The sequence below is a fragment of the Procambarus clarkii genome, chromosome 12 (genome assembly GCF_040958095.1).
Source record: "Procambarus clarkii isolate CNS0578487 chromosome 12, FALCON_Pclarkii_2.0, whole genome shotgun sequence".
In the NCBI taxonomy this organism is placed as follows: Eukaryota; Metazoa; Arthropoda; class Malacostraca; order Decapoda; family Cambaridae; genus Procambarus; species Procambarus clarkii.
In genome coordinates this window covers 42,309,791-42,325,993 of record NC_091161.1, presented here as the reverse complement: position 1 = coordinate 42,325,993, position 16,203 = coordinate 42,309,791, and the positions used below count along the sequence as shown (strand labels likewise).

General features: G+C 43.4%; 1 long non-coding RNA gene across 4 annotated transcripts in view; it reads right to left on the bottom strand.

Annotated features, from left to right (window-relative positions):
• Positions 1–16,203, bottom strand: part of LOC138363911 (uncharacterized) — a 564,751-nt gene that overhangs the window by 80,571 nt on the left and 467,977 nt on the right. Inside the window, exon 2 of one of the 4 annotated variants that reach the window (XR_011228257.1) lies at positions 6,453–6,490. The exons of 2 other annotated variants lie outside the window; for them this stretch is intronic. This is a non-coding gene — a long non-coding RNA (uncharacterized lncRNA). The remainder of the gene's footprint in view (positions 1–6,452; positions 6,491–16,203) is intronic. One more of the 4 variants, XR_011228260.1, reaches the window with a different exon arrangement.

Genomic DNA, 16,203 nt, shown 5'->3' with positions numbered 1-16,203 from the left:
TCATGCTTGTACTAACCTCGACATGCATATCTACACTCTGTAAACCTTAATTGTTTCACAGACTCAATTTGAAACGTTCCTTTAAACAACCTTTACATTCTTATCCTTTGTAAATCCTTATTTGCGTTATCTTTACTTGATTTCGGGGCTTTGTTTTTAGTGTCCCCGCGGCCCGGTCCTTGCCAGAACTCCACCCCCAGGAAGCACCCCGTGACAGCTGACTAACTCCCAGGTACCTATTTACTGCTAGGTAACAGGGGCATAGGGTGAAAGACTTTGCCCATCGTTTCTCGCTGGCGCCTGGGATCGAACCCAGGATCACAAGTCCAGTGTGCTGTCCGCTCGGCCGACCAGCTCAAATTGACCAGTTTCAGCGTCACTGAAGCTAACAATTTGAAACTCTCCTAAACGTTTCTCCAGAAACTAAGCCTAATGCTTAATGTATCTTTCTTACTAATCTTTAATTACAGTATACAAAATTATCTACTGTACGAATCAATTTGAAACATTTAAAGTTCTCCTCGCTTTTCCCCACTTTCCCTTCATTCCCAAGAATGTTGCCATGAAAATTACATTTGAAACACCATACTTCCACTACCTAACGTACGAAACTTTTACAAAAAACTGTACGAATCGTTTTGATTTTTCTTTTTAACATCCTAAACCACTTATACCCTTATATATTTTATTTTGATACTAAAAAATACGTTTACTAAGCATGCAACTTTGCATGCAACACCATTGCAACGTGACTCGTCAACATTTTCAATCTTTGCAATTGCTTTGCAACCCAGGACGAAAGGTATCCGTTACATCCTCAATTCCCCTATTAAAGCCCTCTGCTAGAACTAATCAAAGTCTGAGGCAAGATATCTTACCTGACAGCTGGATACCGATTAATAATACCCATACCCAAGCCAAATTCACACAAATTCTGACCCATGAGAAAATCAGTAGGATCAGTGAGCAGGAGTCAAACCTATGCTCTAGGGACAACCAAATTCCTTTGGCAACTGTACCACGATATGGTCAAAAGAATTCCAATCTGGTTAACTTTTTAGTACCCAGAGCAGAGGATTGAATCCTACTCTCAAGCTCTTACTCATTTTCTCATTGATAAATAATATTCAGGCGATTTCTTTGTGCCTTCAGACCCCATCTCTGACATCCTGTATGTGTAAAGCTCTTGAGAGGATTATACACGACAGGTTAACGTTTCAAATCAGCCCCCAACTTACTTCTAACCTTCTTCCTGCAAGAAGCCTTCTAGCTTGCTTTGATGAATACTTTGCTAGATACCATCCTTTTTGGTGGAATTTATTCAACTAAAAGCCGCTTTGAATACATCATAAATGATACATAATCTTAGAACAGTCTGCCTTTTTTGGAGTTTATGAAAGACTATTGACATGGCTCAAGGGGTACCTGAATATCAGAACGGTCTCGGCTATTTCGAGTAAAAAGAAATTATGCACCCATCGATTTGGGTACACCCTGGAGTAGTGTGTTTTGCCCAACACTGTTCAATGTCCTAATGCACAAAAACTTATTTTCACACTATGATAAAGCTGTCATCTGTTATGTCGACGACATAACAGTTTGTTTTGTTCCAAATATCTAAACCAGACTTCAATCTCTCCTCGATTCACTCGCTCCTAAAATTTCTGAGTTCTGTCTAACTTAATCCATCGCTCTTTCTCCCAAAATACAACCAGTGATCTCTAGCTTTCAAAGTTAACAACCAAACTATGGAAACGTGGGCAGCACAAATACCTTGTAGTATCATCAATGACACTAAACTACCTATATTGTAGGTTAAAAGCCAAATCACTGAGAAAACTTACTAGTAGGAATATTAGTATAAATGTTATATATGCCAGACTATTCAACATGTTTGTTAGATCCCTAGTTGATTATCATGCCTTGCACTTAGCTTCCCCGCCTCTGTTTTGAACAAACTAGAAGTAATTCAGAATGAAGCCGTGAGGGTATTTCTTTGTGCCCCAAGAGGCACAAGAATCAACATGAGGAAAGAACTGAAGCTTCCAACCATACTAGTGAATCATCGAAGTTAACAACGTCCTTTTCCCTTCAGGTCATGAAAGCCTTACATCTCCAGCATTGCTCCGAGACATTATTCTGAGCCGTTAGCACACTATTAAGTGGTGCAACATACCAACTCACTCCTTGTGTTGTTAATGGCAGAGTAAAAATGGCTACAATCTCGGGAAACTGTGCATTCCTTTTAAATGCATTATTTCTGTCTCGGATATCCCTCTTCATCTGTACACTCAATTCAAGTACCATATACAACCGCCACTAAAATGGTTAATTAGAATCACTCTCTTTCCAAAGCTGTCACACTTTAAATAATTGCCTCAAAATTTTGAAGATCACACGAGAACTGTTCACATCGATATCACAGTCCAGACATCTTCAGGACGGACTGCAATAGCATGCAGGTTTTACAGAAACACTACTGTCACACAGACTATCAGTGTCGGTATAAACAACTAGCTGACCTCTACACAAACAATTGGCTGCACTAAACTAATTACCAGTATATTAAAAGTAGGAGGAGGAATAATTGTGTGCTACAAAGTCTGCTCTTGAAAAGAGTCATGTACGACCGACAGTAAGAGCCTTATAATTGGACTTTTAAATAACCTGCTCACTGCACAGTATAAAGGGTTTAGAGTCTCTTGTATGGATACCATCTCACAAATATAACCCACCATAATGACAAACACTGCAGCTAAATTTGTATGAAAGAAGGATGAAGGTGAATTAAACCTAGGTATCCCCATCTCTTAAAACTTTTGTTCCTAACAATCAGGTCTAACAGAAACTACACACTTCCAACGGCCTGAAAACACCTGTATAAAAACCTGTGATTTCTTTAGATTCGAAACCTATAAGTATGTTCAGCACAAAACGTCCACCTCACTATGACACTACAGAAAATCTGTCAGGCCCAACCGACCTGTATAAGACGTTCTTAACATACTGAGATCCTGCCCATTAACCACAATATATCAAGGGAACATTTATCAGTAGACTCTGTAAAAGCCATCGACACACTGGCGTGACTACCAGAAAATAAAAATTATGAATGACCTTCCACTTCCGATCAAATATTTCTTTGACAACCACAACATAAAAGTAAGATTCCTCCAATACCACACTGACTAATTTGACTGTACTGCTCGAGTGTCAAGACTGTGTACTGGCGCCAACATTACACTACAGAGGGTTGGAAGGGGAGGAGTGGCGGCTCTGCTGATAAAAGTTTAGTTTCAAGGAGATGGGTACACCGGGCTGGGAGGAGTTCCGAGACAATGCAACAGGCACCATGACAATGTAAGAACCAAAAGGTAGCAGCCGAGATGTATAATCGTCCATTAAATAACAGACCCCCGGCAAGATTATGACAAACATAGCAGTACATAATATAACCGAGAGAGCAGACTTTGCCGCCTGTTAGAAATCGATCCATGGATCGATTTCCATGAAATCCATGAAACTCAATCATGGAGACTTCAACCATGGATAGATACAAGAACCGTATAGTGGCACAGAGTGAGCTAAACTATTGGACATGGCAACAAGAAACTTTAAGCCAACATGTATCATGACCCACGTGACTAAAGGTAATGATGAACCAGCTTGACTTTACCTAGAATTCACTAAACGATTCACATGCGAAATTAATTCCGTGGCCCCATGGATATGAGTGATCACTGTATTGAAGTTTGAATATATGGTGGCAGTAGGGATAACTTACTTATGGAAGGGACCAGAAAGCCAAAGCCTTTCATACCGAAATGAATATTACAAGTTAACAAAAATTATAATATAAATACCATAGGTATCAAATCTCAAGGATAACGGCTGCATAGACATGGACTACATCACCCATTAGAATAAGGAGATGGCCCAATTTTGTCCTGGAATGAGACAATGGAATTTCGCGACTGTGTTAAGTTGTGCGAGTGAGTATGACCAGATGTATATCAGCGTGGAATCTCCAGGAGCGCATATCCATCCGTGCACTCTCCTGTATCCTCTGGTCTGGGACCAAAGTCAGCCTCGCTGGGTATCTATGGGCAGCCTTCGGGATGGGCTGGCCAAGGATATTGCAAAAGTCGTTGCAATGCCTTTATCACCTGGGCCTGGGCTGCATCAGTGGAAAAAACTGGTTCCAGTCATAGGGACAGCACTTTGAGGGTTAGTTTCGTGCTCCCAGGCTAAAAGGTTTCACTCACACGTTAAGGCAGGTTTCAACCTCACTTTTCCATGACATGACACAAAGATTACTTGTGTATTTAATTATCATTGGTGTATGCATTTCTGTCTTTGTTTATTTGTTCACATGATCATTGGACAAAGGGACACTAGACCAAATGGACCCCCTGCCGGGGGGGGGGGGGGCGGTCATCCCGCGTACCCCCTGCCGGGGGGGCGGTCATCCCGCGTACCCCCTGCCGGGGGGGGGGCGGTCATCCCGCGTACCCCCTGCCGGGGGGGGGGGGGGCGGTCATCCCGCGTACCCCCTTGCCGGGGGGGGGCGGTCATCCCGCGTACCCCCTGCCAGGGGGGGCGGTCATCCCGCGTACCCCCTGCCGGGGGGGAGGTCATCCCGCGTACCCCCTGCCAGGGGGGGCGGTCAGCCCGCGTACCCCCTGCCAGGGGGGGGCGGTCATCCCGCGTACCCCCTGCCAGGGGGGGCGGTCATCCCGCGTACCCCCTGCCAGGGGGGGCGGTCATCCCGCGTACCCCCTGCCAGGGGGGGGGGCGGTCATCCCGCGTACCCCCTGCCAGGGGGGGGTGGTCATCCCGCGTACCCCCTGCCAGGGGGGGCGGTCATCCCACGTACCCCCTGCCAGGAAGGGGGGCGGTCATCCCACGTACCCCCTGCCAGGAAGGGGGGCGGTCATCCCGCGTATCCCCTGCCAGGAAGGGGGGCGGTCATCCCGCGTATCTCCTGCCAGGGGGGGCGGTCATCCCGCGTACCCCCTGCCAGGGGGGGGGGGGCGGTCATCCCGCGTACCCCCTGCCAGGGGGGGGGTCGGTCGCCGCGTACCCCTGCAAGTGGTGTTGCCGCATACTTCTGCCGGGGTGTTGCTGGAGAGACGAAGTGGGGTGTCTTAGACACAGTGACGTTACGATGTAGGACTGGCCCATGTGTTGAGTAGGGTGAACTCACCAGTGTGAGGACCATTGAGCGTGGGTGACGTATAACACAAGATAGTGGACTCCCAGCGATAGAAGACTGCAGAATTTGTCGTATTAGTGTCCTGTGCAAAAGTGATACTCGCAATGTTCATATGTAAATATAGTGATTATTTTTTATATATTATATTTGGGAAAGTGCTGATTAGTACTGTCTACCCCCTCCCCTTTCCTTTCACGATTACTTGCTATTGCCAATTCTATGTAACTTACTAGAAGAATGAATGAAGAAGAGGCATCAAACCCATTAGCAGCGACTTAGATAAAGAACCCGGTTACTGGTCGAGTGAGGCCATAACACCTTCCGTGTGAGGCATTGGTTGTAGTGTACTGGTGGATGAATAGGCATAATAAGGGAGATATTAATAAGGTATTAAATATTTCACTGAATAGAACGCGAAATAATAGATATAAATTGAACAAGTTTAGATTTAGGAAAGACCTGGGTAAATACTAATTTGGTAACAGCGTTGTTGACTTGAACAAATTACTGGGTAACATAACAGACGTAGGATCTCTTGAGTTTGGGTGGATATAAATAGGAACTGCTACATAGGGGCCAATCAAGACCTTTCTGCAGTTTCCTTCATTCCTATGTTTTTATTCTTGTTGCCGATTTGTTCATGCTCTATCAAAATAATTCCATGATTACAAGATTCATACATACTGGAATAATATACACACGGCTTTAAAAACGTATCGTACAACACCACTTCACTTTAAAGAATGTTAATAATTGAATATTATGTCCGCTTGACCTTCACTATTCCTGTGAAAATATTTAGTTTAATATTTTAAAAAATTTCAGTAGATACTACTGTTGTCAGTCTTTGAACATTATCAACAGGATATTTATCAATAATATGAGACTAGTAAAATCTCTCCGAGTTCTTTTGCTGATGTCTAATGCACGATGATACGAAACATCTGAATTGATGTTAATAAAACTAATGTTGTCCTTAATGATTTAAAACCTATTTCACTTGTATACTTATCATACCTGCAATGTGTTCCTGCATTGTAACCCGAGCTCACTCACACACATGTAGTGCCCTCGAACATACCTGTATTTCCCTCACACGCCTGTATATATATCATACCAGCAATGTGTTCATGTATTGTAACTTGAGTTTCCCCACGTGTTGCGACACAAGTGGTTTTAACAGCAGTGACCATGTGGAGTGGACGGTGGACATTACCTATAGATCCCTCATACACACCTGAAGTGTCCTTGCACACACCTGCAGCTCCAACACACCTGCAATAGAAAAGACCTTTTAAGCATGTTTCGAGCAAATTAACTAGTGCATAAAACTTAAATACATACACACATTATATTATATTACATATTTATATATATACATATACATATATATTATATTATATTATATATATATATATATATATATATATATATAACTGAAAACTCACACCCCAGAAGTGACTCGAACCCATACTCCCAGAAGCAACGCAACTGGTATGTACAAGACGCCTTAATCCACTTGACCATCACGACCGGACAAAATGAGGAGTATGGGTTCGAGTCACTTCTGGGGTGTGAGTTTTCAGTTGCATATGTCCTGGGGACCATTCAGGCTTGTTCGCATTTGTGTTCCTCACGTGTGCCCCAAAGAATGAGGTGATTTGGTAAAATGCTATGCCCAAGATAACTATCCGAGTGCCAGCGGTGGGGTGGTTCATATAGCCTCGGCTATCACCTCATTTTGTCCGGTCGTGATGGTCAAGTGGATTAAGGCGTCTTGTACATACCAGTTGCGTTGCTTCTGGGAGTATGGGTTCGAGTCACTTCTGGGGTGTGAGTTTTCAGTTGCATATGTCCTGGGGACCATTCAGGCTTGTTCGCATTTGTGTTCCTCACGTGTGCCCCAAAGAATGAGGTGATTTGGTAAAATGCTATGCCCAAGATAACTATCCGAGTGCCGGCGGTGGGGTGGTTCATATAGCCTCGGCTATCACCTCATTTTGTCCGGTCTTGATGGTCAAGTGGATTAAGGCGTCTTGTACATACCAGTTGCGTTGCTTCTGGGAGTATGGGTTCGAGTCACTTCTGGGGTGTGAGTTTTCAGTTGCATATGTCCTGGGGACCATTCAGGCTTGTTCGCATTTGTGTTCCTCACGTGTGCCCCAAAGAATGAGGTGATTTGGTAAAATGCTATGCCAAAGATAACTATCCGAGTGCCGGCGGTGGGGTGGTTCATATAGCCTCGGCTATCACCTCATTTTGTCCGGTCGTGATGGTCAAGTGGATTAAGGCGTCTTGTACATACCAGTTGCGTTGCTTCTGGGAGTATGGGTTCGAGTCACTTCTGGGGTGTGAGTTTTCAGTTGCATATGTCCTGGGGACCATTCAGGCTTGTTCGCATATATATATATATATATAGTGACGATAATCTCTTTCAAGAGAGATTGAGCCTGCTCTTCCCTACTTCAAGTTACGCCAAATATCCAAGTATAAGATGCTACATTCAAGATACGTGACCAGTAGCACAAAACGTTTTGACCAGGAGGCAAAACGTACCCAATTCCCCCCACTCCACACACCCTCCACACTCCGGCTCGTCATCAAACCAGCTAACTACCCTTCACCAGCCTGCCTGCTCTTGATTGGTGACTTGCCAGCCACGCACCTGCACACTGCACCTCAGTGCCCTCTACCCGATTCGACGTCTGAGCCTGACCAGCTATCAACTTCAGAATATTCCTTGTGCTCTTAGCGTTGACATCTCTCTGGCATACTAGCTCATTAGCTCGTATACGAAGGGAGGTTTCAGCCATAGCCGATATTCTCGGCACCAATTTTACATTTTCTCTTTTGTATTATTGTGTCTCACATTGTCTTTGCAGTTCTTTATTATTTCATTGAATTTTTAATTCTCCGAGATTTCTTTTTTTTCATTTATGTTTAAAGTAAATATATTAAAGTTTCATTGTTCATACTTTGTGTTTTACGTGTTCCTCCCTCTCACTTACCACAGACAACAGGCAAGCAGCCTATATTTTTGTTTTAAGTGTGACCAGGCTTTGACACCTGCCATTGGAGGACTGCCGAACATCAACACTCCAACACTTTCCCGTCACTATATTATATATATATATATATATATATATATATATATATATATATATATATATATATATATATATATATATATATATATATATATATATATACACACACACACATACATATACATACACATTCATATACACACACACACGACCGTAAAAGTAAGATTAATGATTCTAACACGAATTTTCTCAATATTTCTTATGTTTCTTTTTACTGTCGATGGTAATTGAATAAGTAATTCTCCAAAATTCATTTTTATTTCTAGTCTGACACGACGCTTGAACGCATTTCGTAATAACTTAAAATCTTTGAAAATGTAACAAGTTATTACGAAACGCGTTCAAGTGTCGCGTTAGACTAGAAATAAAAATGAATTTTGGAGAATTGATTTTTCAATTACCATCGACAGTAAAAAACATGAGAAAATTCGTGTTAGAATTATTAATCAAACTTTTTCGGTCATATTTAACAAATGTTTACAAGAAAGACTGCTACCGAAATATACTAATATAAATCTATACAAGTACATATATCTAAGGGACATTTGCTGACATTCAGGAAATATAAAAGGATTAGAATGCTGTTAACCATCCCCAAAAAGTGTTTAAATATGCTAAGGAAAGGAAAATGTCGCTTTCAATCAACATGTAGATTTCTCCATCCTGACATGTACGAAACCTCACTCAAGGTAAAAGAATGCTATGCCCTCAGTTGTCTATACTTTTACGTGGAAGGCACAGAACGCTAAATAGAGGCAAACATGAACATGGCTTTGGACAAAAGCCAGTTTATTTCATACCCAGGCGAAAAAAGGTTTCAAAAGGTTGAAGATTGTGTATGGAATTGGCTGAAAGACCCACTTGCATAACAGAATCACATGCAATTACACCCCACACCAAATCTCCAGCTACGACAGGCAACAACCCTGCAACAATCAGTACTCGTCAGAACAAAACCGACAATCCCACACATAATGGACCTGCCTGAAAAAATCATCAAATTACCCCAAATAGAGTAACCTCATTCATCTTTACCAACATACAAGGTCTGAAAAAAAGCAAATAACTAAGTACCGTTCATAAATAACCTCCTCACTGAGCCAAATGCATTATTTGGACCTTGCACAGAAACCCATGCAAAAGAACATTGACAGTGAGATCTGGATACCAGAATATAATCTATATAGATGTGACAGGGGTAAATAGGTCACAGAGGAGATGAGGAGATGCGGGTCCCGTTCGCTGCTGCTGCGGCCCCCCCCCCTCCCTCCTGCATCGCCCGACGAGCCCCCGGTGGTTGCTGTTCTTCCTCCAGGTGATGCGGTGCTGTCGGTTGGTCTACCTGCTCCCGTCACTGTTCTCACTGTTCCAGAGACCTTCCTGGTGCACCGTATGCGGAGGCCCCGTCTTCTCCCGCGTCTTCGGCTGCTACTCCTGGTCCTATGTCCGTGCCTCTGGTCCTGGATGTGCTGGGGTGGTTCCGCCGCTTCCTCCTGTTCCTGGCCTGATACCCCATGTGGTTGAGGATGCTGCCGTTCTGCGTCGTCCTTCGGTTCGACCGGCTTGTGTTGCCCATGTCTGAGTCAGCCTCCGGGTCTGACGACATGTAGCCTAAGCGTTCCCTGCGTTCTTCTCAAGCGTGGGCCGATATTGGCGAATTCGGCGATTGTGGATCTTCCGGCGACGGCGGGGTGGTTCCGGGTGTGTTGCATACCACGGTGGTGGCAGAGGTGCATTTGCCTGAGGATGCTGGTGCCGGTGTTTCGGCCGTCGCTTCAGATATGGTGTCTGCGGCTCCTGCTTGGAGGGCGTCGCCTGCGTCGGATGGCTCCAGTTCTATGTGGGGGGTGGTTCCCCCTGCTGAGGTTCGTGGTGAGCGGGATGGCCTGGTGGTGGTGTTGAGAAAAGATGCTCGCTCTGTGGGTTCTGTGACCTTCCTCGTTCCCTCGGCAGAGGTCTTGCCGCCTCTTCCGTCTCTGGCCGTCTCTGGCCGTCTCTTCCCTGTCTCCTGCGGTCTCAGTGGAAGTGCTACCTACCTTGGCTACCTTGAGGTGCTTCCGGGGCTTAGTGTCCCCACGGCCCGGTCGTCGACCAGGCCTCCTGGTTGCTGGACTGATCAACCAGGCTGTTAGACGCGGCTGCTTGCAGCCTGACGTATGAGTCACAGCCTGGTTGATCAGGTATCCTTTGGAGGTGCTTATCCAGTTCTCTCTTGAACACTGAGGGGTTTGCCAGTTATGCCCCTTATGTGTAGTGGAAGCGTGTTGAACAGTCTCGCGCCTCTGATGTTGATAGAGTTCTCTCTCAGATTATCTGTTGCTCTCTCTCAGAGTACCTGCTATCGTCTCGTCGACCGTCCCCTGCTCCTGTGCGTACGACGGCCAGGCACTCTCAGCGACCCTCGTCTGCTTCCTCGCAGGGCGTGGTTGGCGCTCCCCGGCCTCGTTATGCGACTTGTGTCTGTTACGGACCCGAATCCAGCGTCCGAGCATGGAGCAGTGACGACCGCACCATCTGTGGGTCAGATCCCGAAACCCCCTCCAAATGGACGACGACACCTAGTGAGGGTGAGATATACTGGCCACAAGGGCTAGTTTCCCGTCCTGATCAGCTCATAACACAGCCGCTGCTGACCTCTGGTGAGGTGGAGCTTAGACAGCAACGCCATCTATGGAGTGGATAGGTGGGCGTTTGTGTCTAAGCCGGTAAGTGACATGCCCTAGAGTGTCCTCGTTACTGATGACGTGTCTGATTACAGAGTTGACCTGGGACTGCTGTAATGGAAGTTGAGTCAGTCTACCCAAGGCATCCGACTGGTCTCCAAGTGTTTGCTGCAGCAGCTGTGAGTCGCCCCGTCGGATGAACACTGTGGTGTTACCCTGCCTATGACGTGGCAGTTGAGGGATTGTAGTACCCGGGACTGACTGGTGGAGACGCTTAACCACTGGGGTGTTGTGGCAAGGAGAGTGGTCTGTGGGATCACACGAGGCTCCTGACTAGGGTTTCGCGACCTTAGTATCGATCGTGGGGTGGCCTAACCAGCGTCGCTGATTTGAACCTGCCAGCTACCGGCTGGCCTTGTGGTTGATGGCCTCCACGACGGTGCCCCCAGTGGAACTGTGATTTGGCTGGCCTGTGGCCAGGGTAGACTCGAGAGGATCGAAGTATTCATCGTAAGGCCACAAGAGCACCAAGAGCTTAGTATCGTGAGCACCGTAGAACACTCCGTTTTCAGAAGAAGACTACTTTGTAGATAACAGTGTTTATACCCCTCCCCTGTGTAACCTTTTATATATATATTTATTGGTGACGGTAATTATATTATTAAGTTTTTGACTTTATTTCCCTTCCCCTTTTATTTACTTGCGTTACGGATCTCATCCCTTGAAAACCACTACTAGCTTGGGGCAGGATACCCTTCCTCTAACAACAGCAGAGAAAGAACCCGGTTGCGACCCGAGAGGGCCGTAACAGTGTCAGTGACCTTAAGCGTTGGCCGTTGCCGCCTGATCTGGATATTCCAGAGTTTATGATACCTCCTCGGCAGCGGGGGATTTGTAACCCTTCCAACCTTGAGGATTTGATTTGGGAGGCTTATAAGAAGTATCCTTACGATCGTTTCCCTGAAAAGCACACTTTTGCCTCTTGAGGACTGTGTTCCTCGCATATGATTTCTTTATATCTTGTGTATCCTTTTGTGTGCGTGGCTGTGGGGCGTGTGAGTGTGGGTGGGGTAGGTTATGCTTCCCGGTCCTGCGTGCTCCGGTTTATGTTGTGTTTTTTTTTGTATGGCTTGTGTGTGGGTGTCCGGTTGTGGATGTGTATGCTTGTTTATGTCATTGCGTGCCCTTCAGGCTGTTTGTGTGTTCCGGCCACGATTTATGCTCTGTTATGTTTCGCCTCCAGTTTGTTATGGGAGGTCTGTTTCCTTTGTTATTATCTTTCTTATTGTATGTTTATCGTTTTGTGATGGAGCCTCTCTGTCTGTGTGAGGTGTTGGTAGGCTTGTTATGTGTACGTTATGTTCTGGTGTTTCCCCTGTGCTTATATTCCACTGTTTATCTTTTTGTTGTGTTTTATGTATGCGCTTGTGTGTTTTGTGGTCAGCCCTTCCGGCTGGTCTTCTCTTGATTTGTTCCTTTGTCCGTGTACGTATGTGTGCTTTGTGCTTGTGTTCTATGTTCATTTTGTTTATGCTTTTATTTTAAGTTATACGCATGCTTGCATGTAAAAAAAAAAAAATCCTTTAAGAAACTGGTAAATGACGATCAAGCCTCCAGTGTGTTTTATTTGTATTTTATGATATATATAAATCACACCATTATTTCTGGCCCTCCACCGTTTATACAGACAGATCAGGCTTTCATTCATTTCTACCGTAATGAGTGTAGATTTTAGTTTTCCACATTTCATATCGCGTGTGTAGATTTAGTTTTAAAGAAAGGTGTACCACTAGTCCACGAACTAGTGAAGACAAGATTTCTCAGTGTGCACAGTTTTAAGAGTGAATTATTACGGTTGTGGTTATGTTTTATGGAGATCATTGCTTCTTATTTTTACTGATTTCTCTGTCATGCTTTTCAGTCTTTTATTCTTTTTCAAATAAAGTTTACTTACTGTTTCCATCAGCATCGCTTCACAAAACATATATAAATCAGCACTCAAATTCGTTACAATTGCAGTTCAGTTTTTTCAATACCATGCCTTTTGTTTCCTCTTTCAGTATCTAGTTCAAGACCTCGTATTAACAATGTTATTACTGTTTGCCAACAAATTATTTTTTAATTAGTTCAAATTATTTTGTGCACAACACAAACGTACCGCTTATTGATTACCACAGTGTGTGGTATATATTAAACTTGTGTTATTTTTATTGCAGATCGCATCAGAAATGCCTGCCAGGAGGGAAGCTACCCACTACGCCTACTTGGACCTGCCAGATAGCGTAAAACTCAGCATGAAGAAACCGCAAGATTCTCTCTTGAGCAAAGCCAAGGAGCTCAAATATGTTGCAGCCGACTCAAACATGTTGCAGAAATAAGTAGTGAAGATGAGAGTTGAGAGAATTGGTCACTGGGAAGTTTACAGTCATTCGAGGATCAATAGATTGTGTTATCCAAACTAAGCTGCCTGTTTATTAGCTTGTGGTGAAAGAAGCTACGTTAGGTTCTTGGATTTTAATATATTTTATGTAATGAACTCACATAAGTGATTTATCTGCGCCAAAATATGGTGGGACTGCAATGGGATTGAACTCGCGTCCCTTGACTCGTACAACCAGTTGAACCCATGACTAAAGAAATATCTCTAGTATAGTTACTTGAAGTGTTGAATGTACCAACATTAGCGACAGTATACATGTATCGGTAAAACTATGTTTAATAGTTTTTAAAATTAAATATTTTTTCCGAATATGCCTATATACATAACTTTATAATTTAATATTTAACCTGTAATTATTTTGTAATTTCAGAAAGATGGAGCGAGGTAGACAAGTGTAAGCAGACATGAGAATGTTGCGGTCGACATTCGTCAACTGATTGCGAAGTTCATGGTAAGTACAACAACCTCGTATCTATTAAATTGATCAATAAATAGAAACTAAACTGCCATAATTGAAGAAAGATGTACAGGTTTCATAAATGTTCGATTAATCCTCGTCTATTTCGGAGCACCTAATATGTCTCCCCACAATCACATATTTAGCTTCATTGCACTTATTAACCCCATTTAGTAAAAACATTACGAACATAAGAATGAAACTATGTGCTGAAGGCCTATTGGCCCATACGAGATAGCTCTTATTTATATCCACCTAATCTTACTCATGTGTGTTTCTAACCTACGCTTGAAACGATAAAATAACCATTGCTAATGTTACGCGGTAATTAGTTCCATACAATATCAACCATGCTACCGAACTAGTATTATTTCATTACACACACAAATCATAATAGCGTGATGTATGAAATGAACAAATCCACAAGGGCCGTAATGAAGGTTCGAGCCTACGTCCGAGATGATCCTAGACGCAACTTCTCCCGGAGAAGCTGCGTGAGCCTTGTGAGGGCAGTTGCACTCAAGGCTGTAATTTATTTCACCATGTAGTGGCGCAGTAGAATAGGGCGCGTCTGGGATCATCCCGGACATTGGTTCGCATCTTGTGGATGAGGGTTCGGGCCAACCCTTGTGAATTTTTTTATATTCATTCTTCGCCTTCCTGCAGAAGGAAATTTAAGCTTAGTCATTATTTAAATGATTTTTGTTATACATTTACTTATTATTCGTGCACTGTATCCCTATTACCAACGTGCTCTCTCTTTTTCCTCAAAAATAAACTGAAGAATCTGCACATAGTCTTTGGAGGCCTATGATTCGAAACAACGGTCATTTATGTAAAGGTTCAGGAGACGCCGAAGCTGCTTGATCTGAAGAAGGAGATAGTTGCCCCTCCTGCACACCCGAGGTCTTTGCTTGCAGGACTATAATTTTAACCTCCCATGTCACCCTATTTAAGCGAGGCTGGGTAGATACTACTGAACTTTTTTATTTTGAGCCAGGGCTCACTCGCAACATGAAGCAATCGTAAAAAATCTGATAAACTTTGCACAGATACGCGTCGGAACCGATGTCAATATCCCAAGAGTAGGCTTCAAGGTGTATAACCCGAAGAATGCTATCGTATCTACAAACAAGTCAATATCAAACAGCCACTTGAATAATACCCTGGGGCCAGATTCAGGAAGGTACTTACGAAGGTTTTTTCCTCTTAGCCAAGAACGTTTTCCTTCTTAGCGCCTTCGTGGCGGCTACATCCATATTCAAGTAGCTACACTAAGTGGAAAAACCTTCGTAAGTTCATTCCGGGATTTAAGTGTGGTTTCGACCACTCATAGCTTTACGTAAACTGGATGTAAGTCATTTTTTCTCTACTAAATAACACTGGGATCGATTTATGATATTGGAACATGACCAAAATATTATAGTTGGTGAATCTAGTGAAGAGGAGTCCATCGTGTTAGTTATATATGCATTCTCTGCTTGAAACTTGAAGTAAATATGTGTTTGATGATAGTAGAATTAGTTTTATAATAGCAAGATATTATACCAGTAGTTATTAAGAAAATAAATACTGGTGAACATGAAAAATGAGAGAAGGTGATGAGCCCTGCCTGATGGGATCATTTACTATCACCAAATGCCCCTGTTCACCTAGTAGTAAGGGTGTACCTTAGCTATACATACCCATTTCTAATTTATTTAGTTTGGTTTATTTTGAAATTAAATCTGGGTGAGAGTAAAAAAAATATGCTGCACAAATGATGTTAGGTAAGGAGAAGGGTAAAAATGTCAAAAACTTTATTCATTGAATACTTAAAGCTATAATTATGACTATATAGATTATTAAAAAAGAGAGGGAAGTAGGGGTCCAAGACCTCTTCCTGTTATACAATTTGGGTGTGGAACAAGTAATTATCAAAAGAAGGCACCATGCCGGGAAGGCTATGTAGCAGTAAGGCAGTGAGGTGAGGCAGCTACTTATTTGAGAAATGCTTATTTTATTTACCTTATAAGCTGAGGCAACTTATTTTATTTGAGGAATACTCAGCTGATTCCTCTACATTTAGCATGGAACAAATTTGTGTCCAAGACCTCTTCCTGTTACTCAATTTGGCTGTGTGTAACCAAACTAGAAGTGCTCTACAAATCAAGGGACCCAGAATGTGGAATGACCTCCCAAATCATGTAAAAGGCTGTACCCCTCTCAACCAGTTCAAGAGTTAAACCAAGTACTGCCTAATTAACTCCATGTAACCTAACTTACCTCCTAAATGTCAACCCATGTCTTGCTATTTTTTAAACAACGCTGTTCACCAACAT